The sequence below is a fragment of the Alligator mississippiensis genome, chromosome 3 (assembly GCF_030867095.1).
Source record: "Alligator mississippiensis isolate rAllMis1 chromosome 3, rAllMis1, whole genome shotgun sequence".
Taxonomy (NCBI): Eukaryota; Metazoa; Chordata; order Crocodylia; family Alligatoridae; genus Alligator; species Alligator mississippiensis.
The window spans coordinates 136,988,477-137,016,030 of NC_081826.1; the positions used below are offsets into that span (position 1 = coordinate 136,988,477).

General features: G+C 45.2%; 1 long non-coding RNA gene across 2 annotated transcripts in view; it reads right to left on the reverse strand.

Moving 5' to 3' along the window:
• Positions 1 to 27,554, reverse strand: part of LOC109284042 (uncharacterized) — a 58,415-nt gene that overhangs the window by 12,609 nt on the left and 18,252 nt on the right. For both annotated transcript variants that reach the window (XR_002091354.2, XR_009460878.1), the window contains exon 2: positions 24,015 to 24,118. This is a non-coding gene — a long non-coding RNA (uncharacterized LOC109284042). The remainder of the gene's footprint in view (positions 1 to 24,014; positions 24,119 to 27,554) is intronic.

Genomic DNA, 27,554 nt, shown 5'->3' on the forward strand with positions numbered 1-27,554 from the left:
TTGGACAGACCTACAGGGGACAATTTTGAAACCTCTATTCAGTTAAATGTCTCTATTGCCTCCCTTTTGCAGTGGTTGACTCAAGTAGCTTCCCAGGATTCCCGCACCCTAACTGAAGCAAACATAACCCTAGGGCAAAACACATCTCTTGCCCTCATGTGTACCCAGGCCCAGGTATGGTACCTAGATGTAATTAAGGGTATCATACTTCAAGGCCTGAAAAGACACATCCCCCTAGAAGTACAAAATCTGTTAAGAAAGGAAACCAGGCAGTCTTCCAATTTAACCCCTTATAACTGGCTAATAGAATTCAGGTTTGATCCAAATTTGTGGTCCACCAATCTTATCATCATGGGGCCAGTTGGTGGTAAAATAAATCAAGTATTCCCAATAATAACACTGGGGAGCCAGATCAATGATACTTTCATGATCACACAAACAGGCAAACATTGGGCTCTACAATAACCTAATGGCCAATTTAAAGCCATCGTAGTCAATAACTGTGAGGATGTTGGCTCCTGCTTCCTTTGTGAAGAACTTATGTTACAGTCTCAAACCCTTTTGTTTTGACCCTGATTTTTCAATTTCTCCCTATGTAATGTTCAAAGACCCCAGTGCTCAATCCCTACTTGTCAGCATTGGTTTTGGATGCATTTTTTATAATATTACTGGCCTGCAACACATCTGTCTATGTAATGTCAGATCCATCACTGGGTGTGACATTTAGTACAGAAAAAGGACCATGATGCATCAGTCAATCACCCTACAGTACAGCCTTTTGAAATATAAACTTACCTCAGTCCACCTAGTTATATCCTTCCAAGCCCTCAGACATGATACCACACACCCAGAACTCCAACAAGCCCTGCAAGCATTAGAGTCCCAAGCCAACAAAACCTATACTATCGTCCAAACTAATAACCACCAAGTCACCCAGGTACTCACCAAAATCAAAGTAGTCAACCAGTTCAGCCCCTGGGAAACCCTCCTGGGCTGGTCCCCAACTGCCACCGGTATCCTGAACCTCATGATGCACCCCATTGTAATACTCTTCACCCTAATGATAATTTTAACATTCCTAACTATATTCCTGTATCGTAAACTCATTGCCTCCCTACATACCAAAATAGATGAGGCTAAAGCATTAGGCTGAATATTATAGTGACATCACCCTGATGGCTGATGTCAAGGGGGGAATAATATAGCAAGAAACCTTTTTGCCTGCCCCCTCCCCCCCGCCCATGTGAAGCTCCTCCATATGGCAAAAGCCCCTTTTGCAGTAGTTGCCCCCTTTTGGGGATGCTTTCTCTTTTCTACCTTTTCTTCCTTCCTCTCTCTTTTTCTTTTATCATATCATTATTATTTTTACATAAGGTGTACTTGTAGTGAAAATAGAGCTTGTAGAAGCTTTTACAAATGTACTTTAAGTTTAAAAGTAAGTTGTAACGTGACAATATTAGCAAGGGCAGGAAACTCTATATGGAGCGGGTCCCTGAATGAATCGTGGTTGATTGTGTAACACAGTAGCTAGTCTGGGTAAGCAAGTTAACAAGTGGCAATAAACAACAAGTGGCAATTAACACCTACAGACTAAGAAGAGGAAAGAATCAATAAAGAGCCAGGAACTCCCTGAAACTTCACTGTTAAAGGTAGGGAAGCCCCGGTTTGAACGAAACAATGCTGGAAACAGACCCTTGGAGCTGAAATACTCCCTGATCAACCACTGCCAGAGCTCTATTCATCACGGCAGTGAATCAATCAAAATTCATCAATGGACTCCAGAGACTGCACGTACCTGCGGATGTGACCCCTGGGGCTGACAGCTGCCATCCAGCAGTTACCAAGAGGGACGTCCCTCGAGGTCAATGACCCCTGGATTGGGTAAGCCCGAGAACTGGGGGTCACCAAAGTCTGCCAGAGAGGGATAAAAGGCAACGAAGAATGACCCCCTATGGCACCCTCTTTGACCTGACCAGCACCCTGCCTGTCCAGCCAGAAGGACCAGCCGGCGTCAGAAGACCCTTCTGCAGCAACTTCGCACTGAAAGAAGCCTCGACTGGCCATCGACGGTGGACTCCAGCACTTGTGGATAGGTATATCTTGACACCAGTGCTTAGTGTTCAGAGCTAGCTACTGTGTGTGTGTGTGTGTGCATGAATGTGTATGTGTTTAAGGAGATCAGCACCAAGATTTATTGTCTGACTTTTGCATCCGTCTAATAAACTAGAATTTTATGATGGTCCTGTGAGTTGGTCCTTTGTAGCCAGCACTCTGACCAGCTCCACGTGGCCATCAGTTGGAGACAGAAGAGCAGGAAGAGGAAAGGAAGGAGATTCAAGCCCTACAAAAATTAAAATTAAAGGATCTTGCATTAACATATCTAAGCTCCCTTTCTTACTCGATTCCTCCTCTAAACTTGTCTGGTGCCTGCAGTTTTGAAGAGTTCTGCTCTCTCTAGTGTGTACACTTCACTCATCAACAAGCTTATTGTTGGGCCCTGCAACATACTGCTAAACTTGCCCATGGCCACTGTCATTCACAGAGGTGGTGGTGAGGCTGTAGGCTACGCTCTTATTGCTGCATGCTGAACTTAGCACTAGGCCTGTGCAAATAGGGAACTATTAGATTTGGATTCAGATTTGACTGATTTGGATGCCAGAGATTCAATTCAGAAATCTGAATTGTTTTTCCAATTTGATTCGGCTGAATCGCTTTGGAAGATTCGGAGCCGATTCAGAGATTCGACCATAGAGTGTAATGGGGAATCAATGAAATGTCTATTACTTTGTTATCTTTTGGCTGACTCAGATGAAACTTGCATAGATTCTAGTTTATGCTGAGAGCATGAAATCTGCCAAGTTTCAATGAGGTAGGTGCAGGGATTTCTGGGAAACTGTACCTCAAGCTGCTGAGAAGCAAAACTCGTGTCATGTGTGTATTAACCCACAGTGGGGTGAAACTGCAGGGGTGGTAGCTCCTGATGAGGCCACAAAGCCTGACAAGTTTCAAGGGGATAGGTGCAGGGGTTTCTGGAAAACTGCACCTCAAACTGCTGACAAGCAAAATTCATGACATAGGTGACACTGTGTATGTGTTAAGGTGCAGTAGGGTTAAAACTGCAGGGATGGTAGCCCTTGCTGAGGCCATGAAGCCTGCAAGTTTCAAGGAGAGAGGTGCAGGGGTTTCTGGGGAACTGCACCTCTGGACTTTTACCTGCGCTGCTACATCCCCCTTCACCCCCCCCCCTCCAGCCTTTCTCTCACCCCACGATGCCTCCATTTTCATTTTCAATGACTGGCTTTCTTGCCAGCATTGCATGCCAGGCCAGCCTCTGGCAGCTTTACTATTCCTTCCATCCAGGACCAGGAGACACACGAACTGCATGTACTTCCTCAGCCTGACAAAGTGTTTTTCAACACGAAAGCTTCCTAAGATATATTTTTCTAACTCTTTTGGTTTTTTTCACAATAAACATATACACATAAAAATGCAAGATAAGCCATCACCTACCGTGAGTAACATATATCCAACACAACATCTTTACTTCTTGCTGTCAATTCCTTTACAAAAAGAAAGGCTCTGTGAAGTTCCATCTGGCTACCTTTGATGCTGCTGGTGCTGTTGGTGTTGAGCCAGCTACGTTATTTTGACATGCCGTCGTTTACAGTGGTGGACCAGACCAACACTGTAGGGGAGGAGACCTCATGGGGGCACACTGCCTTGTTTTGTAGAGGCCCCAGCACGAGAAAGGGCGCACCTGAACACACACACAGTCCCACAAGCACCCATGTCACGAGTTTTGCCTGCCTGCAGCCAGAGGTGCAGGGCCCCAGAATCCAGATTCCCCCTGAACCTATCTCCTTGACAGCTGGCAGGCTTTGTGACCACAACTGGTCCTAGTAGGCCTGCAGTTTTCACCCCACTGTGCCTTAACACACACAGTGTCACCTATGTCATAAGTTTTGCTTTTCAGCAGTTTGAGGTGTAGTTTCCCAGAAACCCCTGCACCCATCTCCTTGAAACTTGTCAGGCTTTGTGGCCTCATCAAGAGCTACCATTCCTGCAGTTTTCACCCCACCATGGTTTAACGCACACACATGACTTGAGTTTTGCTTTTCAGGACTTTGAGGTGCAGTTTCCCAGAAACCCCTAAACCTATGTCCTTGAAACCTTGTCCTTGAGACTTTATGCACCAAGTAGGGGCTAGCACCCCTGCAAGTTTAATCTGAATCAGCCAAAAAACAAAAAGTAATAGGTATTTCATTGATTCCCCATTATACCCTATGGCCGAATCTCTGAATCACCGAATCTTTTCCAAATCTTTTCCAAAATATATTCAGAAGCTCTGAATCAATTCAGAACACCTAAATCTTATAGCGATTCAATATTGATTCATAGATTCGGCCTCTGAATCATCCCAATCATCTCCGAATCCGAATCGTGATCCCAAGTTTTGCACAGCCCTACTTAGCACCCTCCAGCAAAGATGCACCAAAATGACAACTACTTTGGCTACAGAGAAATGGATGGTGACAATTTAGGTTTCATTTCACAGGCCCAAAAATGCCATATCAGTCTGTAACTGGTCAGTGAATGTCTGCAGCACCTGGCAACACATACATCCACTCTTCAGTTGTTTCAACTTTCATTGCTACATGACTAGCTGTTGTTGGTGGTTGTCAGAACTCTGCCAACACAGAGTTAATCTACACAAAGACTATCTCTAAATCGGTAGTCACCAACAGGTCGATCTCAATTGACTAGTTGATCATGGAGCCTCTGACAGTCAATCTCAGTCTGAGGGGGCTGAGCGCATATCTGCTCAGCCCCCCCCCAGACTGAGATCAATTATCAGAGGCTCCATGATTGAGAGCGGAGGGGACGTATGAACAGCTGGATGGTGGCAGGATGCACATGGCTGGGCTGAGCCATGCCCCCTGGTGCCCAGGCTGGGCTGATTGAGTGGGATGATCCCCCTCTGTGTCCTGCCATGCCCCCTGCCACTGGGTGAGTGGGGTCAGAGCCTGGGCAGCTTGTCATGGTATGCAGGGTAGGGGGAGAGCAGAGGGCAGGGAGCAGATTCTGGGATCAGATGCAGGGTTTGGGATCCTGCCTACCTGCTGCTGCTGTCCTAGTTGAGCCTGCTTGGAGCAGCTGTGGAGCTCCTCTTGCTGGAATAGTAGAGGCAGTGGTAGGTGGGGAAGTGTCGTGCCCCTGAGCAGAGAGGGGAAGGGAGGGAAATGTTTACCTTTAAAAAGTCCTCTATTGCTGTGCCCTTGGCAATATCTTTATTGCTGTGCCCTTGCCCTGGGGGTGGAGCAGGAGGTGAGGGCAGGGCAGGGGGTGTGGGAGACATGTTGGGGGGTTAGTAGATCCTGGGATGCCCTTTACCTTTACTTTCAAAAAGTGATCTTCACTATAAAACGTTTGGAGACCACTAGTAGTGTATAGGAACACTGCCCACCAATGCAAATGTGATAAGTGGGTGGGACTGGAAGTCCCATCCCCATCACTCCACCCCCTTTTCCCCTTATATGATATGTGGCATCACAAACCACATCCCCACCCCAGTCACATGGTGTGTGACAACACAAAGCTTGCCCCAGTCACATAGTGTATGACATCACAAACCTTGCCCCTACCCCCAGTCACATGGTGTGGCATCAGCAACTCCACCCCCACCCCAGTCACATGGTGTGTGACAGCACCACCACATAGTCCATGACATCAGAAGGACAGCCCATTCAGCCCCCCAGAGCCCACCCCTCATGCTGCAAGACCTGCCCTAGACCACGTGGTACAGTTATGACCTATCAGTCCCCAGACTGCTCTAGCCCCCCAGGCACAGGCATGGCCTATGGCATAGCAGTGGTGGGGGTGACCCCTCTAATAACCTGCCCCACTACCCTGATCAATTAGCAGGGGTTTCAGAGGCCTCAGACCTCCCCAAGAATGTCACAAAATCAACCAGAGTGAGTAGAGAGGTGGGGCTTAGGCTGCAAGCCCACCAGGTCTATCCACTTTCCCAAGTGAGCCCTCTGTTTGTCTGAAACCATGCTAAGGCAAGCAGGGCAGATAAGAATGAGTTTCAGGAGTATGAGATGGATTCCAAGTCTACCCAAACAAGACCAGGGACTGTGACAGAACTCGAGCAGTCCGTATCAGACCTACCTATGGAGAGTGCGGACAACTCTGTCTCAAGCAGCTCTGCTGAGGTAACTAATGTAAATTATTTTTGTGGGGTGCTTTTCTTGTAGCTGTCTGGGCCTGTGTTATGTACAGTCTTTTTGCAGGTAGACAGTGCCTTCATAGAGAGCTTTCAAAACCTGCACATTGGCACCCTGCCGAAAGTAAAGGTCTTTTGCATAAACTGTTTTTGTTTGTGTCTGCCAAGCCAGGCTTTGAGTCTGTGGAGGTCACTGAGCAGGGCTACAAGGCTGTGGAGGCCACTGAGTAGGGGTGCAAACCCATGGAGGTCACTGAGCAGGGGTGTACAGGGGACTATTTTCAAATAAAAAAAGTAGCCCAACTCTGTTCAGAAGGTTTCTTATGTGACCTGGTTTTGAACAACTGTTCAAGTCAAGGCTGAAGACCTCTGTTAATGCTGTATACCTGCTTAATAAAGCTTGTTTTACCATGGTTTAAATTTGCTTTCAAGCATTTGAATGCACCACACAGGTGTTAGCATGGGGTGGGGGGCACAGTGGTTACCAGACATGTCTACACAGGAGGTTTTGTTAAAGGAAGTTTATTACTCTCCTGGTGAAGCTGGAAGTTTTGATGGGGTGAACACACTTTTTGAAGCAGCCAAAAGGCAGAACAGAAGCGTGGTGGCTGCCTGGCTTTCAGATCAGAATGCTTACACCCTACAAAAATTGGCAAGAAGACATTTTAAAAGAAACAAGACTGTTGTTTCAGATATTGATACCCAATGGCAGGCAGATTTGGTGGATATGCAGCAGTTTTCCAAGCACAATCGTGGGGTTAAGTACATCTCCAACTTGCTTCAAGCATCAAGGACAATAAAAAGTCCTTTTTCAGGTATGTGGGGAGCTGGAGGAAAAGCAAGGGCAACATTGGACCCCTGCTGAACCAGATGGGACAACTGACAACTGAAGCCCAAGAAAAAGCCAATCTATTAAATGGGTACTTTGTGTCGGTCTTTCATCAGTCCCATGGGACACCCATACCCATTACGGGACAGGGAGGTCTGGGTGAGGGAGATCCCCTGCCCTCCATCAATGCTGACCTCGTGAAGGAACACCTTGAGAGGCTGGATACCTTCAAGTCAGCCGGCACTGACAATCTACACCCCAGGGTACTCAAGGAGCTGGTGAGCATCAGAGCCCATCCTCTGGCACGGATCTTTGAAAACTCCTGATGCTCTGGTGTAGTGCCCGAAGACTGGAAGAAGGCCAATGTGGTGTCTATCTTCAAGAAAGGGAGGAAAGTGGGTCCGGCAAACTACAGGCCCATCAGCCTGACTTCTATCCCGGAGAAGATCTTAGAAAAGTTTATTAAAGAGGCCATCCTTAATGGACTGGCAGATGCCAATGTCCTGAGGGATAGCCAGCATGGGTTTGTTGTGGGTAGGTCTTGCTTGACCAATTTCATTTCCTTAAGAATCTTCCAGGTGCATTTCCACAGCTGAATGTTTTTGACACTATGGACTCCTATTTGAACTATCTAGGTTTGTCTTGTGAATCATGCTTGCACACCTGACAGTGCTAACATTGCATAGCAACCTGCAGCACCCTTGAAAAGATCGCAAGGCTCCCCAGGGTGTCACAGTTCTCAAGTTAAGAATCACTGGCCAAGTGATTAGGGCACTTGCCAAGGAGGAGGAGCATCTCCCCTTCCCAAGGAAGTTTAAATTTGTAACATCTATTTTCCAACATAATGCTGTAATTACCAGACTGCAGGCTAGGCATTGTACACTGCTTTCTCCAGCCCTCCTCTTGAAGCTGACCCACCAAGAGAGGGATATAAAAAACCAAAAAGAAGCAAGCTAACCAAATGGTGTGTGGTTCAGTAAAATAGCTGCAGCCCTAGACTGGGGCTGGACCTGGATTCTAGACTGGTTCCCTGCTCCTTGAAAGGCAGAAACTTTCTCTTTTGAGCTGTTTTATCAAATTAATATTAAATGCAAAGTGCAGTGGCCCAGCTTAAAAAGGAAGGTTGGCAGTTCAAAGCCAATAGCCTGGTAGTAGCAGCACTGTTCTGAAAAGTGGCTGGGTTTTTTTTGGTTGGGTGTTTTTGTGACTAAAATATCTGCACTTAACCAGCCTTTCATGTGTACCTGGGCAATTCTAACAATATTTTGCTGAGCAGCTCTCCATCCAAAGTACAGCCCCACTGACCATGCCATTTAGGTACATAAAGTTTCATAAGATTCACCCCTTTCCATCCTTACATTTTTTCACCATTTCTGTTTCTTATAACAGCACTTTACAAATCCCTGAGCATCTCTTGATGAGCTGTTTTGGTCCTGGTCAGCTGAGCTAAAAATAGATCAGTTTGCTCCAGGAGTCATTAACAGTCTGGAATACTCTCTATGCTATGCTTCCTTTGTCTAGAGATAATGTAGATGTTAGGTCATGAAATAGTGGTCATTAATAACCTGAACCTTGTAGAGGTAAAGTGAGATCAGTTGTCAAAAAATTATCTAGGAGGGAATTCCATAATGGGAAAAAATGCTAATTTGCAGAATGAAGATGAAAGATTTGTGGAGGGAAAAACTCATCTACCAGTACTAAATACCTCTATCCATGGTATTTCATGAGTGTAGGCTTTTTGTGCAAAGCTGCTTCTAAAGCAGGGGTGGGCAATTATTTTGGGCACAGGACCACTTACTGAGTTTTGGCAACCAGTTGAGGGCTGCAGTGGTAGCCCCACCCCTTGACAGGTGCCCTGCTCCCTGGTCACTACCTTGTGACCAGAAGTCCCTCCCCTTTCCCCGGAAATACTCCTTTCAGCAAGGATTTTTGCCATCTCAGAACCAGAAAAATACCAAATTATATTCTAAAAATCAAACATCTACAACATTCATTAATTTGATTTCAAAAAACATTTTTGTCCTGATTTACAATGTGTTTGTGTAGTGTACATAGAGATGATAGTATGATAGCTTAAAATGAAGTCTTACTCTTGTATATTGTGGCGGGGTGGAGGTCACGGGTATAGGTTTGTGGGAGACTGTTACTGCGTGGGTATGTAGGATGTGGGGGAGGGTGTGGGGGTGTGAGTGAGGTAAGGGAGCACCTGGGTGCATGCATGGATATGTGGGGTGTGGGTGGGTATGAGTTTTGTTGGGGGCTGTATGGGGGGAGGGTGGCTGGAGTGTGTGACAGGGTGTGGGTGTGGGGGTCTGTGTGTATAGCAGTGCAAAGGGGGGTGTGGGTGCATGTGTATGGTGGGGTGTGCATGTGGGACTCACTCTATGATCTCTCTCTCTCCCCTCATTGCTCTCTCTCTCTCTCCCCCTCCCTCATTGTAGGGACATGCACACACACACACACACACACACACACACAGCTGTGGCAGGCAGAGACTTCTGGTTGTGACGGGCAGGGGTGAGGTGGGATGGGGCCAGGCTGGCCTTGTTGGTGTGTCCTGCCTGCTTCCCTTGAGTCCTACTGCCTCTGGCTTCTGTTATCTTTGACAGGCAGCCAGGAGCAGAGAAATATATTTTTTCTAAATTTTTTAGGGGTTCCACAGGCTGGATAGAATGGCCTGGCAGCCTGGATCCAGCCCACAGGCCATATTTTGCTCACTCCTGTTCTAAAGCCTAATAATGATCACAAATGCTTGACATTTAACAGCTCCACCAATTGGCAGCCACCTGTTTCAGTACCTGGATTGCTCTTCACTATTAGTCAGCCCAGGTGCTCATTGGGAATTCAACTTAGTCCTTGCTCCTGTGTTTAGGGGATGTATCAATCTCATGTTAAGACTTTTGCACTTTTATCACCTTCTGTTTTTTCAGATTTTGCCAATGTCTGATGGGGAGGCATCTCTGAAACATTTTTTTAAATTCTGTCATTTCTTATGTAGAGCCTTATTCCTTTTTTTTAACTTGATCATAATTTGTCTCTGATGTGTTATTGTTTTCTTCTCCCCAGACTTGCAATATTCAGTTAGTTTCTAAATGTCTGTAGCAAAGATTTAAAATGTTTCCAGTTCATTTAGGCAATGCAGATAGAGACATGCTCTCCAACATTGTTCCAAAGTAAAATATACATCATACATTGGCAGAACCTCATTGTTATCATCATAGTTTATTCTCTCTCTGCTAGAAAAGGGCAATGATAGTCAAGTATCGTTTCCTACTCTTAAGAGGGACATAAACTTATCTGCTATCTTTGGCTTTGTAGGGGTGCATCTACATATTCAGTTAATTCACAGCAATAAACTCTGACACATATCACACTGGAGTTTATTGCTCCCAGGCACACAGTTTGAATGTGCACCTGGGACCACAGCATGTTGAACTGGGTCAGAGCAGCCCCGGCTGGGAGTGGATCCAGGGGTTAGCCTGCAAGCATAGAGCTGCTCTGACCCAGCTCAACATGCTGCAGAGGGCCTGGCTGGTGCACAACAGTGCTCCAGTGCAGAGCTAGATGGCAGGCAGCCCCTGCATTGAAGCACCCTCATGCCCCAGCCAGCCCTGTCAGCATCTACACGTGCATTGCTATATGTGAAAAAACTCTGCAGCAGGATAGTATTTGTACTTACAAGTACTAACCTTCTACAGAATGTATTAGTTTCCTACAGCCTAATAAGGCCTCACATGTAGACACTGAGACAAGATGGCTCAGCAGTCCTATGTTGGCCAACACTATGCAAGAAAAAGACTTGGGGGTCATCATTGACCACAAGATGAACATGAGCCTGCAGTGCGATGCTGCGGCTAGTAAAGTGACCAAAACGCTGGCTTGCATCCATAGATGCTTCTCAAGCAAATCCCGGGACGTCATTCTCCCCTTGTACTCGGCCTTGGTGAGGCCGCAGCTGGAGTACTGCATCCAGTTTTGGGCTCCACAATTCAAAAAGGATGTGGAGAAGCTTGAGAGAGTCCAGAGAAGAGCCATGCGCATGATCAGAGGTCAGGGAAGCAGACCCTACGATGACAGGCTGAGAGCCCTGGGGCTCTTTAGCCTGGAAAAGTGCAGGCTCAGGGGTGATCTGATGGCCACCTATAAGTTTATCAGGGGTGACCACCAGTATCTGGGGGAACGTTTGTTCACCAGAGCACCCCAAGGGATGACGACTAGGTCGAATGGTCATAAACTACTACAAGACCATTTCAGGCTGGACATAAGGAAGAATTTCTTTACTGTCCGAGCCCCCAAGGTCTGGAACAGCCTGCCACTGGAGATGGTTCAAGCGCCCATATTGAACACCTTCAAGAGCAAACTGGATGCTCATCTTGCTGGGTTCCTATGAACCCGACTGACTTCCTGCCCTTTGGGCAGGGGGCTGGACTCGATGATCTTCCGAGGTCCCTTCCAGCCCTAATGTCTATGAAATCTGTGAAATCTATGAAGATTATTGCAGAGCTAATTAGGCAGTTCTGCAGTAAATGTCTCATGTAGATGCACCCTAGGTATATCAAGGCTGACAAATCTTGGATTGTATTCTGGGTTAGAAGAAATGAAAGGCTGCTCAGAATTCTTCCTAGCCTTTTCATTTTGGAATTGATCACTTCGGGCATCAGGCCAGGAAAAAAGATGGAGGCTGGGTCTCTTGGCCACTGCAAATTTCTTACAGTATAGAAGAGGCAGGACTCAAGAATAGCAAACCAATGAAGATTCCTTACTGAGGATGCTGGCTATACACACAGTCTGTTTCTCTTAACTTTAAACTCACTGACTGAGGAACACAGCTTGTGCTGCAGTATTACCACCACTCCAAACCCATTGCCAGCCATGTCTACATTGCTGTGTTTGTGTGTGCGTGTGTGTGTACACACATGTGTACATGTTGCTACCCTAGTCACACCTTTGCAAGGTAAATCCAAATAAAGCCTCTCTTGATTGTCCATACTACAGTGCTGTATGTCTGAATCGATACAGGTGTAACGATGGCACATTAATGCATGTGTAGACATAGGCGGTGGAAGAGTGGGGCTAACCAGGCTTAGCCTCACCCAAATGCAGGGGGCAGCAGGTATGACCAGAAGGCAGCCAGGGATTGCAGCCAGCCCAACAGGCAGGTAAGTCTGTTTCTTTACCTAGGCTTGGGCAGGGGGGAGGAGGGGGCATAGATCGAGACCCCCCACAGTGCAGGAGGTAGTGGGGTAGGGACAGGGGAAAATCATTCACCCCTGACCCTGAACCACTCCCTGCTGTACTGTGAGGGTTGTCCCACGACCCAGCCCAGCTGGGGCCCCATTCACAGTGAATGGGGCCCCAGCCAGGCCAGGTCGTGGGACAATCGGAGATTGATGACTCCTCCAGAGGCGCGGTGCTGGGGAGCCAAGGTGCGGGGGGTGGCAAATGCCCCCCCCCATCTTTGTACGGGGCAAGGGCGGGGTGCAGCTGTGAGCTGGGCTCTGTCTGCTCCCTGCTTCTGCACCTCACTGCCACTGCTTCAAAAGTGGCACAGCACTGTGTGATGTGAGTCCTGCCACTGCAGCGAGGCACAGGGTGCTGTGCCATGATGCTTTCAAAACAGCAGCAGCAAGGCATGAAGGCTGGGAATAGGCTGAGCCCAGCTCGCAGCTGCGGCCTGTCCTTGCCCTGTACAAAGTTCGGGGGTGGGGCATGCACCCCCACTTGGCTCCCTGGTGCTGTACCATGTCTCTGGAGGGAGCTGCTGGACTCCAATTGTCCCATGACCCGGCCAGGCTGGGTCATGGGACAATCAGAGCCCCAGCAGCTCATCCAGGGGTGTGGCGTGGGGGAGCCAAAGGCAGGGGGAATGTGCTGCCCCCCCGCCGGCTCCCCTGTGGTGCACGCAGCAGCGGGAGCCACTTACTCACACCCCTGGAGGAGCCACCAGACTCCGATTGCTCCACGACCTGGCCTGGCCTGAGTGTAGCCCCAACCACACTCTCCCCCATGGCCTTCCCCTGCAGACTTTCCCATGGGGGGAGGGAGGTATGTGCACATGCATGTGTGTGCACATGCTCAGTACCCCCCCCACATTTTCTCTTTCTGCTTATGTGTGTAGATGTGCTCACAAGTACCAAATGAGGCAGGAGCCCTTCTGAAATAATAACGTGGTCATACAATGGAAGTTTGGATACTAACGGTTACATACATAGGAGTAGGTGCAAGTTGTCTCTGAAACATCAATTTTGGCATTTCCTGCTTCACCATGACATCTCACTATCCTTTTAACTGGGGCATTTTTAAATTTAATTTATATTTTGGAAGGTCCCCTAATTGTGGGGTTTATTAACACTCAAAGATGGTAAAATCCTGGATTGTATATTTAGGTGTATTTTATCCTTAATCCAGATGACGTTCAGCCAGGAAGGAAAGGTCTTTTGACAAGAAAGTTAGGTACTGGCAATTATAAGTGCTACTGTGATAATCCCTCTGAAAAATGATGGTTTAATTTCCTTCAGATTAAAAAGCAAGTTATTCTCTAAAAGTCAATGATTATCTCATTTTAGTAACTTACTGGTGTAATTGACTCCAGGCTTGTCAATATATCTTATTTTAAATTCATTGGTTTTTCTCAGCACACAACAGTTTTCAGATCTAATTCCACCTTTTAATGAACCTAGGGAAAATATCCTATGGATCCAATTAAAAATTGCACTCTTCAGAGTCAACTGGATCTCAGCTCTTCCTGCTGTCTGTTCCCTCTACTCAAGAAGGCAGGCTTCCTTTACACCTGGTCTAGTCACTGTTGGCACTAATGTTTCTTCTTCTGAGCTACTTGGCTTTTGAAAAAGAATTCTCATAGCCCTTTGCCTTCTTGGCTTGTCATCAGTTTTTAAATCTCATTTGATAACCTCTCTTTTCTCCCCTACCTCAGTCGCATGAATCTAATCTAGGTTTTTATGCCAGTCTGGTCACCATAGTATCTTGACACAGGACAAAATCTCATTATCCACTGCTGCTATTTAAGTTTCCCCTATTTACCTTTGAGAATGCACCTTACATTTAAAAATTGTGATTGCTATATTCATTTATAAATATATATAATCCTTCTGCCGGGCATTGGTCAGCAGCACAAGGGCAAGATTCACATTTTGGGGTACCTCAAATTTATACCCATGGCTCAAGCCCCCACCCAGAAATCTGGGAACACTAAATTAATAATTAGGGTGTCCTGCATAAACAACACCCCCCACCCCCACAAGCAGCATAACCAAACCCCCCCCCCCACAGATTTAAGACAAAAAACAGGAGAAAAACACCAAATGCAATGTGAAACTACTGACTACACAACATAGTCTAGAGATTGCACTGTGCTAGGGGGAAGCTGCTTGAAAGCATGGGTCCTTCAGCAGTGCAAGGCGCAATTCAGAGCAATCTTTGCTCCCACAGAGAGGCTGTTTATGTGTGTGGGGACTGACTGTGGGTGCAAACAGTCTGCATGCACCCCACACTTCTGGGCTCAATTATATGGCCTGCTGAAAAAAAAACTGCAGGAAAACTCCAAAGGAACCAGGTTTATTAATGGTTACAGTTGGCCCAAAACTGGCAGGATTAGAAACATCCAGGTTCTAACCCCATTTAAGCTTCCAGGCCTAAATCTTGACCAGCAAACCCCAAGGAACCAATACTCTTTCCCCCAGTATTAATCCCTTAAAACCTCAAAAAAAGAAAAAGGGAAAGAAAAGGAGGAGAGAGGAGTTCCCAGACACTGGGATGATTCTCCCTCTCTACCTGAGCTTCCCTTTTAGCAATTGTTGTGGTGCTCTGTGACCAGTGGGGTCCCTCAAGGCTCTGTCCTAGGGCCTATACTATTTAACATCTTCATTAATGATGTGGACATTGGTGTCAGAAGCGGACTGGCCAAGTTCGCCGACGACACCAAACTCTGGGGTGAAGATCCAGACCTGAGGACAGGAGGGTGATCCAGTCAGACCTTGACAGGTTCAGGAAATGGGCGGATGAGAACCTGATGGTGTTTAACACTGAAAAATGTAAGGTTCTCCACCTTGGGAGAAAAAACCCACAGCATGCTTATAGGCTCGGCAGTGCTATGCTGGCTAGCACTATGGACAAAAAGGACTTCGGGGTCATGATTGACCACAAGATGAACATGAGCCTTCAATGTGATGCTGCGGCTAGTAAAGTGAGCAAAACGCTGGCTTGCATCCACAGGTGCTTCTCAAGCAAATCCCGGGACGTCATTCTCCCCTTGTACTTGGCCTTGGTGAGGCCGCAGCTGGAGTACTGCGTCCAGTTTTGGGTTCCACAATTCAAAAAGGATGTGGAGAAGCTTGAGAGAGTGCAAAGGAGAGCCACACGCATGATCAGAGGTCAGGAAAACAGACCTTATGATGAGAGGCTGAGAGCTACGGGACTCTTCAGCCTGGAAAAGCTCAGGCTCAGCAGGAACCTGGTGGCCACCTACAAGTTTATCAGGGGTGCTCACCAGGATCTGGGGGAACGTCTGTTCACCAGAGCGCCCCAAGGGATAACAAGGTTGAATGGTCACAAACTCCTCCATGATTGTTTCAAGCAGGACATAAGGAAGAACTTTACTGTCCGAGCTCCCAAGGTTTGGAATAGACTGCCACCAGAGGTGGTTCAAGAACGTACTTTGAATGCCTTCAAGAGACATTTGGATGCATATCTTGCTGGGATCCTATGATCCTTACTGACTTGCGAAGGGGAAAGACCCACCAGGGAGTTTGGCAGTACAGCTCGCCATACTGATATGGCCTCATACACTGAAATCCACACTCAGCCAGCATCAGGCCCCTAAGGGTCACAAGGGCATGAAGAAACACCTCACAGGAAACTATAGAACATGGCCAGGTGCCAACCGATCCAGAGCCCAGTGCTCCTAGTGATATAACCCTGGCACAAGTCTACAGCAGCCATACAGAACATGCCACACATAGGAGGGACACCAAGAAGAGGCACCAGATACAGCAAGCATCAGTGCCCTGCTCATTCGTGTCCTGGAAGGAATTTCTGTTCATGTATTGTTGATTTGCGAATTTTATTTTCAACTGGAGACACCGGGACCACCAGTCTGCTAAGGGGCACAGAGAGAGTTCTCGCAGGAGTGGACAATGTTTGTGGCATACCCAGATCCTGCCAGGACCCAAACCAGAACACCCAAGTGGAAAAGGGTGGTGTGAAGGGGAAGTAAGGAGCCCCACAGAAGAAGCACCAGCCAAGGTGCCCAGAGTCCTCAAAGAACACTGAATAACATCTTCCAGCAAAAACTCAGGTAACACCAAGTCATGGCAGGAAAGTAGACCCTGGTGCAGCATGCTTAGGTGGGCAATGCAGGACAGCAGCATCCCTGTGAGTGTGGGCCTACCACACACATATATATATATTGTATTCTCCAAATCCTTACATTGTGGGGCCTCTGTGATTGGCTTTGCTGCAATCAGTCTTAACTAATAGAAACATTTTTCTAGTGTTTTGGAAGGTAAGCACTGGAAGCCACAATTGATTTTATGCTGGAATTTTTTCTTCAAATGATTGTCTAACAAAACTCACTAGGCTCAGCTGAACGTTCTCAGATTTTTTCCCACCCTTAAAATCTTCTCACTGGATAATTAGCACCCAGCACGACTGTTATTTCCAATTGATGGTTACAATAGAGAGATCCTTCATCAATGTAATGTTGCCTGTTATTTCAGATGGCCATCAGCGGCCATCATGAATGTAGCAACACATCATTTATCGTCTCTGAAGCTAGTTGTATAATTTCTGCCACGTGGTCAACCTCTGCTGTCCTGTGTAGGCATCCCAAGTTAATTTGAAATGCAGATTTCCAGTCCAGCAGCTATATGCAGGTAGTAAATCACAAAGTCACTCTTGAATATTTTCTATTTCTTACATGAAAGATAGATAAACTATAAGTAATTTTGCATATGAAAAAATAGCAGCTTCCTTTACTGCCAACAGCCACCACATTTTTCAATCTTTCTTGTCAGTCAAGAAGACAGTAATAACTTTGAAATCTGGAACAGACTTACAGCTCTCAGAAGAACCAGCCTTTATCTCTGATCCATATCTTGAACTACGTTACAATAAAATCCATATTATTTGATTCATGCTGTATTACACACAGATGCATTACTACAATTTTATTTGCAGCTCAACCTCCAACATAAAATTGACTATATTTTAATAAACAAAACATTCATTATCTTTTTATCTCAGTCAAAATAACACTGCCTCTTTTCGGTAAATGTACTGCCCTTCTTAGAGTATGATAATTGTCATTCAAACTCATTCTAACATGAAAACAAATCTAAACATCCCACCTGATGGTTTTTAGGAAAGATGAAGGAACACCTTGGAACAGTGTCCACAATAACTGGAGGTTAACTTGGCCATTCTAGCCACTGCTAGTTTGATCAGTTCAGAATTATGACTGAAAACTAGGGCAGAATGACTTTAAAAAGTTTTAACAGCAAATCTCTTGGGAGAAAAACAATCACAGCTCACACTGAAAAGTATCTTAAGTGGAAATTGAATTGGCTGAGTGGATCAAGGGCCATAAAAGAGGAGCCAGAATTTTGATTATAAAATATTATTCAACCAGGATTCTGTGGTAGACTGCTCAGCATGTAGGAATGCTAGACTGCAAGGGTCAGATTGCAAGGCTTGCTTATGAAACAAAGCATTAATATGTATTTGGAGAAAGTTGTTTGGCACCAGTGGTAACTACCCTAGGGCAGCACAGAAAATAATAGTTTGTTGCTTATTGTCTTCTCATTCCAAAGCATTCTAATGTCAAAAGATTCAGTTCTGGAGTTTTACCTTATAGTCTTCTTTGGGTGTGTGGGTAGCAGAGGGGCTTTGCCTGCCAAAGTCCTGAAGACATTTTGCCTGACTCAAGAGTCCAGTACCACCCTTGCCTCACAGCCTGTGTAGCCATTTGCACTAATGTAAAGCAGGTCTTAAATACTACAAAACCACACTAGTAATATTTTTCCATGAACTTTTTGCTGATGTAAATGATTATGTGTGATAAAGAGCAATGCATCAGGGTCTCAGAGAAGTGGAATGATTCACACCAGTAGAAAAACCACGGTGATCTTTGTAAGTCTGCGTGATATACTCCTGCTACATTCTATATATTGTCTGTCTACATTGGAAAAACAGGGAGATCAATCCCTACATGAAAGAGTATCATAGATATAGATCTGACATCTAGTAAAGAAATACACAAAGGCCTGTGGCACAACACTTTAACTTCCCTATACGTTCAATTACTGACTTCAGAGTATCTGTTCGTATGCAGCAAAACTTTAAAAACCAAGTTGAACACACAACTGCAGAACAAGAAATCATCCACATGCCAAATTGTGTTCAGTATGGTCTAAGACTATGGATTCTTATCTCATTACCTGGATTAACTTTTATGACCCCCATGTTCCTATGAGCTTTCTGCTTTGTTTTTCTCTTCATTTTACCTCTGCCATTCTCAGCACTACCCTTTCCCTTCCTTTTCCCTTCTCTGTTCTTTGTATTTAAGGAGAGGTAGTTAGTCCTGTTAGGCTGAAGTCAGGCAGAAGGAGGGATAGATTTGCATCTTACACAAGACACCTAATGCTCAGTAGCCTAATAACATTGCGCATAACATGTCATAACATGGACAGTGCTAGTACAGTACTGCACATTATTATTAGGCTATTGTGCAGGTACTTAGGGTGGCACCCTACTCTTTTCTTGTCATCCAGATGCCCAGATTGGGTCATTTGCATGGTATTTTTGGTTGTCTTAAGTCCCAAGAAGCCACTTACGTACCAGTTGCCAATCTAGTTCACATCCTACTGTGCACGCTCAGTTTGCACAATTGCAAAGCCATGCATAGTTGTCTGCTTGTGAAGGGCTACACATGCAGGAATGCGTGACAACAGGTGCATAGGTAGTATTTTTGGGACTTAGATGATCATGTAGATGAACAAATCAGGTCATCTAGGCAGCAAGAAATGAATGCTGCCCTTATGCATCAAAATCACTCCATTTAGGTGCCACTTAATGCACAGTAGCCAATGCTCATTAAGCCAAACAGACAGTGCTAATATGCTGCTGTGCAATAGTATTATTAGGTTACTGCTCAGAAGTGTCATTAAAAAGGTGTTTACTGGTGCTACTGTGCAGTAACTCTAGTTACTACGCATTTAGTTAGTACTGCATTCATAAGCCCCCACTCAGCTGCTTCCTCTCCTTATAGGTACCTAGAGTCTGTTGGTGCCTAGATTTCTTCTGTAAAAAATCCTGTAAATCTTTATTGCTGGATATGTACACAACTGCCCAACTCCAGACAGTACCTAGAATAGATCATGGGTAGGCAAAATATGGCCTGCACACAAGACCTGGCCTGCCAACTGATTAGATATGGCCTGCAGGAGGGCACCTGCTAATTGATTAGATCCAGCCTTTGGCTGCCTAACAGTGCTCTGCATGAGGCTGAACTCCACCCAAGGCAGCCCGCACCATGCTTCAGCCTGTGCCCAATGGCCCAGCCCTGGCCAGTGCACACAGCTGCCAGCAGGACTACTCCTGGTGTGGCTGCTGCTTGGCTCCCCTTGCCTCCAGCAGTTGCTCATCCTCCTACTCTGCTGTGCCACTCTGGGCTGGAAGAAAGCTTCAGCTGGGCGGCTCCTGCCCCAGCACACAGGAATCCAGCTCCAGCTCCCAGCTGCTTTCCACACATTTGGCAGCTTGGGGTGGATGAGTGGAGTAGGTGGAAGGCAGCCAGGATCTGGAGCCAGAACCTTGTGTACTAGGGCAGGAGCCACTTGGCTAAAGCTTTCTCCCAGCCCAGAGAAGCAAAGCAGGAGGAGGAGCTGCTGCTGGAGGTGAGGAGAGCGAAGCAGCCCTGTTGGCAGCTGTGCACCCTGGCTGGGGTTGGACCAGTGGGTGTGGGCTGAAGCACGGTGCTCACCCGTGGTCTGCACCACCCAGGCGAGCTGCCTTATGGCTTTGGTGATTGCCTTTGTCCTGGTCCCATACAGCTATAGCCTATAGTTGCCTCCTTCAGATCTCCTGGCTTTGGTCTGGATCTCTATCCCTATTCTGGAATTCCTGTTCCTTCCCTTGTTGTGTGGCTCTACCCGGGGATGCTGGAGGATCATTTGAAGTTAGCAGGATTGCTAGCTGCTAGAAACAGAAAGAACTTGGAAAGCTGCTTCAGGTTAGGACAGGTTTGGCAACCTTTTCAGGTTGTTGGCAAGAATGAAGGATCAGAGGCAGGCAGGTTGGTGGGTGCTGGGATCCAGCTGCTGCTTCTCCCCAAGAGAGCACGGGAAGAGCTTGTGTCACTAATTCCTGCCCGCTATCTGTGGGTCAGATCAAATGGCTCTGCAGGCCATAGGTTGCCAACCCCTGGGTTTGAGAGGAGCAGTGAGGTATTTGTGTACATCTGTCTCTCAATCCAACAACCTTTTCCTTTTTTTTTTTGTCTTATGCAATATGCAACCTGTTTTGGCTTTTACCTTACAGCTTGTTTGGTGATAAGAGTGATTTCAGGATGGCAATAGCAGACATTCTGTTCTTATGAGGGATGGCAGATCTATTGTAAGGCTCCTGCCCTGAAGCTCAGGTCAGCTCTGTGAGGCTCAGTCGGCCTGCAGCCCTTGTTAAAAGTAACAGCTAATCAAGGCCAGCTAACTCTAGGCCCCTTCTCTTTGGTTGTGGGGCTGCTTTTAAATAACTTCTCCAGCACCTGAGCCTTGCTGCACAGCCTACTGGTTTCCAGTTTCTGGGTAGTTTCTACCCTAGCAACAGCTTTTGCTTTCTTAGTTCTTGACCTTGCTTTTGGCTTGTTCCTGGAATTCAGCTTTGGATTTCCTTGCAGACTTGTTTTCTGGCTCCTGACCCCAGTTTAGTTTTGTTCTTGGATTGTCCCTCAGATTTGGTAATTAGGCTGCTGCTTATTCCTGGGTCCTGGCCCTGACTTTGTATATGGCTTCTGACCCCCTACCCCTGCAATGCCCAGTCCCACTCCTGGCTCTACTCAGGCTGGCTGGCTTGGTGAACTGTGATACCCATTTTCTTTTGCACTGGTGATTGTAAGGCTCAAGCAGATGACACTGTCTCACTGCAGAGGCTGCTCTCTAAGCCACGCAGAGTCTGGGGTGGACTCATAGGACATGTCCAGAGGAGTGTGGACATTTGTTTCCCTGGGGACAAGTAGCAGTGGCACATCTTGTGCCTCTGCTACTTGTTCCCAGGGAACATCTGTGCCACGCACGCTCTGGCATGTGGCAGGTTACCCTGGGGGGGGGGTAGGGGAGACTGGGGCCAGCAGCCTTACCTGGGAGCCTTCTGGGGCTGCAGCCACAGAAGGAATCCTGTCCAAGATCCAAAGTGTGGCTCTGGTTGGCCAGGCTCCCATTTTGGGTGGCACACACTGCCTCCATATGTGCCACCCCACTTTATTTTGGCATGGGTTTTTTTGACCCCAGGATCTCCCAGAGCCAAAAAACCCTCCCACGCTGTACAGGGAACACCTGCATGTGTGGTGTGTGCAGACAAATCTGTGGTGCCACATACTGCACATCCACGCATCCCCACGAGCACGCACGTGTAGTTTCCTGGGGATGAATAGCAGTGGTACATAGTTGTGCCAGTGCTACTTGTCCCCAGGGAACGCCCCTGCACATGCACAGCAAATTGCCCCAGGTGGAGTAGGGGAGGCTGGGGTCAGCACCTGGGCTGGCCCCAGCATCCTCACCTGGGGTCCTGGGGACCTCCCAGGGCTGCAGTGGCAGTGATCCAGACATGCAGAGTCTGGTCAGCAGCTGGAGCATGGCTCTGGCTGTCCAGGCTCTGGTTTCAGGCAGTGCACTCTGGAGCCATGTGTACTGCACTGCTTTTCTTTTGTCACATTTTTTTTAGATACCGGGATTTCCTGGTATCTAATTTTGGCTCTGCACTGCAAATATGCAGCATGGAGAACCTTTTCACATGCACCGTGTACATTTTGCGGTGTCTCAAAAGCTTTTGAGGTGCTGCAATGTGCATGTTCCCACTCATCTAGATGTGCCCATAGATTTTAGGGGCCCACTCAGTTATCCCATCTGGTAGTCTGTGCATCACAGGCTGTTAAATTTCATGCAAAAAGCTTAGTAATTTCTGTTTGACTAAAGCACATCTCCCACAGAGACATAAGCTCTTGATTTGAAGAGATCAAGTTGTGGAGAATCATGAGGCAGCAAACACTGAAAGCCATTGTAGCAGGGGGAGATTGAGGGTAAAACACAAGAAAGCCTAGCTGCTCCCTCCCCCCTTCTCCTTCCAAGATACCCAAAGAAAGATGAAATGGAACAAACTAAAAAGCAAGGAATCTATCTAGCCCTGAACCACAAGAGCTTATCTGTAAAGTAAGATAAAAATAATAAATGCTTAAGAGTATGCAAGCAAATAGAGATGACTATTGTACTTTCTGCAACCTACCTTTCCACTTATGCTTTCACGTACTGATGTTATGCTCAAACTCTACTCATCACCATGCTTTCAGTGTGTACTTTCTAACCTGTGAAATATGCCATTCTAATGATGTTGTGCACTTGACCACTGCACATGGTAACACCTACCCCAACTTTATTATGAGCCTAATGAACAAGGCTCATGCGTTCTGTATCAATGAAACTGAAAAGGTTTGGGACCAAATCCTCAGTGTAATGAGCCTAAGTACAGGCAGGGCAGATACAGCCCTAACCCCAGATGGAAGTAATGAGGGATCACTCAGGAAGAGGGACTCCTTCCACACATCATAAACTCAGCACAGACAGCAGCAAGCTTCCTGGACTACCAACCACCTTGCTGTTCTTCTGGGTTGCTTGGCACTCCTCAGCCAAAACCTGATTGTGGCACTTTACCTTGGTGGAAGCCAATGTTTGTAGGAATCTATTAACTGCAACATGTCTCAGTAGAGCCATAGAGCTCCCTCTACAGGGCATACAGGCTTGGATTCCAAAAAATGAGAACAGCCATCTCGGTGATACAAACCTTTGTGGGCTGCAATTCTTCCTCTGAATCAGTTTGAAGTAAGGGGCAAGAAGGACTTTAAATAAAAGGGAAGTCAGGTTTGCTAAATAAAAAAAAAGTAAGCAATGCCCTGCTTTTTTTTTTCAAAACATATAAAATTATATTAAATTAGAACTCAGATAAGCCCAACATGCCAATTTGTATAAGAAAGGTTCCCACTGGGCATGCATAAAAACTCATTGTGCCATTCTGATCACCTGTCATCTCTGACGAGCATGAATTCTGTCATGGAATTAAAAAGGCCTAGGAAGTAAGGAAGCTATTCGATGTAATTATCACCATTTCCCATTACTTTTGTCAGTAGAACAGAAAAAATAATGTTCAGTCCAGTCAGTCTAATAACACATTCATCACATCAAGTTAGGCAAGACATATATGCTTTGAATAAGAAATTTGTACTCTAAGCTCATGTTAAAAAAACACACAGAGAAGCAGCAGCAGCTGGTTGGCAAGAAGAACATCTTCATTCTAGTCTAACAGACTTAGGTTTCAATTGTGCAACCAGAATAGGTTTAAAAAAAATAAAAATAAAAAAGCACTCAGGTACTATAAAATGGAGTATTTTGCTCATCCTGGGAGCTTTTCTTCAACAGCTGTTTTTTTGTCTCCTAAACTATCTTTGCTGACAAAAGGATTGGTAGAACATAATCACTCATTCCAGTCCACAGCTTGTTCCTCCATTGAGCTCAGCTTGATCATTTCCTTGCATACAATGTCTAGCCACCTACTTGATATAGTAGCTTCTAAGTCAGGCTGACTGTACTTGTGTTTGTATTTTTTCTTTATGAGAAGGAAAGTTTTCTAGTAATGTCTTTTAATGCCAACAAATATTACCAAAAAATTGCAGCTACTTACATATACCTTGGTCCATCATGGTTACAACGCTGCTTTTCTTTCTTTGGCATTCTGTCATCTGCTTGCTTCTACAACAACATACCGTCTTAAATCACCTTGTGTTTCTATGAAGACACAGCATATATATAAAAGTTTAAAACAACCATAGAAATTAATACTTAATTTGTAAATAACTACTTCTTTTTCCACTCACGTCTGAGTATTCCTCAAGCTATTTTAAATAGTACTATTCTAACCCCTAAAGAATGATTTCTGTGGGGGAATGTATAGTCCTGGTGAAAATCCAGCCAAAATGCACTGAGTAATGATCATCATTCTCTGTTGCATATTTTAAAAATAATGTTTTACTCAAAACAGGAGGGTGTTGAGATGAGATTTTATTACATTGTGCATTTGGTGATGCAAATAGTAGCATTGGTGCCAAACATCAAATGGGCTCTTGTAACTCCTGTAATCCAAAGTCACTGCAAAATCCAGGCATTCTGCTTTATTTTAAAGTGTTTCCAAATCTGGGATTCCAGGTATTGGAGACTGAATATTATTTTAATATATGCTAACAGGTGCATATATTAAGTGATATGCATGTGGGATCTTAGTTAAATATCCAGTGGAGAATCTCTTAATGGATATGCACAACCCATGTTTTACAAGCACTTATAACTTTGCTTTTCCCTTTGTTCTTCAAGCCAAGTACTCCAATACTCAAAATGTGATAACAGCCATTTGCAATATATGGTATTGAACATAGTAAATTTTTCTATTCGCAAATTGTAAGTGAACTATGAGTTATACTCAATTATTTGTTAATTGTATGTTTTCAACAAATAATTCTTGAAAAATAACACTTTTAAAAAGCAAAAAATATGGATTTCTTGCAAACAGGATGTACAACAAGTGCTATTTTAAATGCTTGATATTTGCCATTCAACCAGTTGTCACTTAAGTACATATTTCTGTTTTCAGACTGGAGGATCTAAACTTTGTAAACATAATTACTCTAAATTAATTTAATTTTGTCAGAAATAAAGCTTTGTTTAGTGATTGATTGACTCTCTGGCCAAAAACTAAGACCCAGGTTTTGCAAATAAAAATAAATAAATAAAATAAAGGATCATGCAAATGAAATGACTCTTTGTTGTAATGGCTGCTGAGCTGAGCTGGTGAAGTTGTAATCTACTTCCTGCAGTCCACATTACAAATAACTTGGTGCTAATTGATCCATTTGTTTGCAGCCTTGACAGAGAGGCTTCACAAGTGTCTGTGAAAAGGAAATCAAAAGGGCTGTGCAAATGGGTCAAAGCAAAATCCTATTGGGAAGTCACACAGATGTTCTCAAATAGAGTTGGGAGAATACCAAGGAATTATCTGGAGCATAACCCTGAAGAAAAGAGATACACAAAGCTCTTGGGCTAGAGGAGGTCTTTTTTTATTAGACCAACTTAGTAGTAGCAAAAAACAAACTTTCTTCGCAAGCTTTTTGGCACAGACACCCTTTTTCTCAGACCAACAAGGCTACAAAATTGATGCCTGAAACCCTGAATAAAAAGCATTTTAGTGCTGCCAAAGTTGTAATACTTTTCTGATACTGTTACTTTTCAGTGCTGTAAGCTGAGTTTGAAGAGGTTTGTTTGTGGGTATCTAAAGTGGAGTTAAACCCTATATTTGGCAGTAATTTGCAACTGAATACATTCTGAGGGTCAGATAGCAGTGTAAGATATTTTCTCTCTCTGCCATTTTGCAGGTGTACAGCCACCAGCCATGTCTACCCCACTTTCTCCCAAATCCTCAGTATGTATGTGTGTGTGTGTGTGTGTGGGGGGGGGGAGGGGGCAGAGGGCATGGCCCAAGTAATGCTGCAAAGTTCTCCTCCCTGATATGTGTAAGTGTTGTGAGAAGTGTTATCTGTGGCAGTGCTCCTTCCTCTCCTGCACAACACCCCTATGTCTTGCAGAGTTTATTCCTGTAACACTGGACATCGTCCTACTATGACTCCAGCCCAACATCTGCCTACAGAGAGAAAGAGGATAGAATCACAGTGTTTGTTGTCAAGGCAAGTATCAAGCAGGCATTCATAGCAACACCTGACTAAAACTATATATGAAGATAAGGGTTTGTTTTTTTTCTTGTCAGATAGGGAAAGTGATGGTGAATGGTAAGAAAAGGAAAATACTGGATGAGCTTCTGGGCAGACTGGATTGCTGATATTTTGTTTGCAGATCCTAGTTTTAAGCATAGTCTAACTTTCTGGTGGTAAGGAGGCAAACTTTTCACCTAAGCCCGTGGCTCTCAACCTTTCTGGATGCGAGGCATGCCTCCATAAGTTTTGTGAATAGATTAGCATCCAATGTCAAAAAATTATTTATATATTACAGTGCTTATCTCACTGCAGAGGGTTCAGTCAGTGGAGGTGGGGGATCGGCCAGGCAGGGACAAGCCTGAGCCTGCACTTATCTACTTATCTTCTCAAACCTCACTTATCCCCTCACACCTTGTGGCACCCTTCAAAGGATTTAGCTAGTACCCCAGGGTGCCCTGGCACCCTAGTTGAGAATCACTGACTTAAGTCAATCCTCCAGAATGCTCACATTTCTCTGGCAATGACTGGCATTGTCTGCTTTCCTTAATATAATCCTGTCCATGTGATGATATCATCAAGTTCAGCCATTTACTTGAACTGTTCTACTGACCCAATTCATATAATGTATGATTTAAAAAAATGTATTGAAGAACATCTCATGACAAGCATAACACTGATAACTACCGGGTAGGGGAAGCTAAGGGTTTCTGTTTCCTCTGCCTTTTTAATCTATAAGGAAATATGCTCTTTGTTAGTGTAAAACCTGTCTAGCAAACAGCTTTGCATGTCTCCCATTTCCCTCTTCTTCTGTTTGATAATGAAGCATGTTTTATAAATGAGATGTCATCACTTTGCAGGACTGCTTGATCCTAGAACAGAGAACTGTGATCCTTTCTGCAGCTTTATTGCATGATCTTTGAGAAAATGCATTTGGGAAGACATGAGAACATGAGCAAACATTTTATTTTTAACCAGCCAATGAAAATAAACTCACCTGTTGCCATTTTGCTACACTTGTAACAAGCCAGGTACAAAATAAAGGAAAATATTGTTAATTTTGTCTCAGAATAATAGAATAAAAGGAGTGGAAATGGCATCTGGTCCAAGATACTGTATTCCTATATAAACCCAGACAGATGTTTATCTGGCCTCTTAACAGCCTCCAATGAAAGAGACTGCACAGCTCGCCTTAGTAGCTTGGTTCTCTGTCCTACTGTTCTGACAGTTAAGAAGGTTTTTTGTTTTTTTTTCCCTTTGAGATTTCATCTGCTTTGCTGCAGTATGAACCCACTGTTTCATTTCCTGCCCTCTGCAGCAAGGGAGAACAATTTCTCTTCCTCCTCTTTATGGCAGCCTTTAAAATAATTGAAAACTGCTATCTTGTCTCTCCTTAATCTCCTTTTTGCTACACTAACTATATCTAGTTCTTTTATTCTCTCCTTCATCCTTTACTGCCCACTTCT